Source organism: Triturus cristatus, chromosome 4_1 (assembly GCF_964204655.1).
Source record: "Triturus cristatus chromosome 4_1, aTriCri1.1, whole genome shotgun sequence".
Lineage (NCBI taxonomy): Eukaryota > Metazoa > Chordata > Amphibia > Caudata > Salamandridae > Triturus > Triturus cristatus.
Genome location: NC_140585.1, coordinates 182,787,247 through 182,787,786, shown reverse-complemented (window position 1 = coordinate 182,787,786; position 540 = coordinate 182,787,247). Strand labels below are relative to the sequence as shown.

The 540-nt window shown below is 61.9% G+C and overlaps 1 non-coding gene across 1 annotated transcript; it reads left to right on the top strand.

The window, feature by feature from the left end:
- Positions 1–216: 216 nt before the first annotated feature.
- On the top strand, positions 217–370 carry LOC146853888 (5.8S ribosomal RNA). Its single transcript, XR_014959245.1, has one exon. It is a non-coding gene; the product is annotated as a 5.8S ribosomal RNA (ribosomal RNA).
- The last annotated feature ends 170 nt before the right edge of the window (positions 371–540 follow it).

Genomic DNA, 540 nt, shown 5'->3' with positions numbered 1-540 from the left:
CTCCCTCGCCCCCAGGTGGGTGGATGGGGGTGGGCTTCCGGGCTGAGCGCCTGGCAATGTTTTTTTTCTCCCAATGGTGCTATCTGACTCCCAGAGGGGAAGCCTTGAACGGGGCACCTGGGCTGTCTTACCGTGCGGGCGGCGGACAGACGGGGTCGCCTTCCTCTGCCTCTCCTGTGCCTACAGGTGGGTGAATGTTTTCGAAAAGTTGCCTGTGACTCTTGGCGGTGGATCACTCGGCTCACGCGTCGAAGAAGAACACAGCTAGCTGCAAGAATTAGTGTGAATTGCAGGGCACATTGATCTTCGTCACTTTGAACACACCTTGCGGCCCCGGGTTCCTCCCGCGACTACGCCTGTCTGAGGGTCGCTCAATTGTCAATCACCCCGGGGCTTCCCCGGGACACAGCTGTGGCTGTCGCAGGGTGAGCTTCGCTTCCCCTTCGTCCCCCCACACGATCAGACCCCCGATCACCTGTGTCAGGGTCCCTCGCCGGGTCCTGTCGTGGAGGTATGCCGCTGGCCCACCTGGCCCCCCGA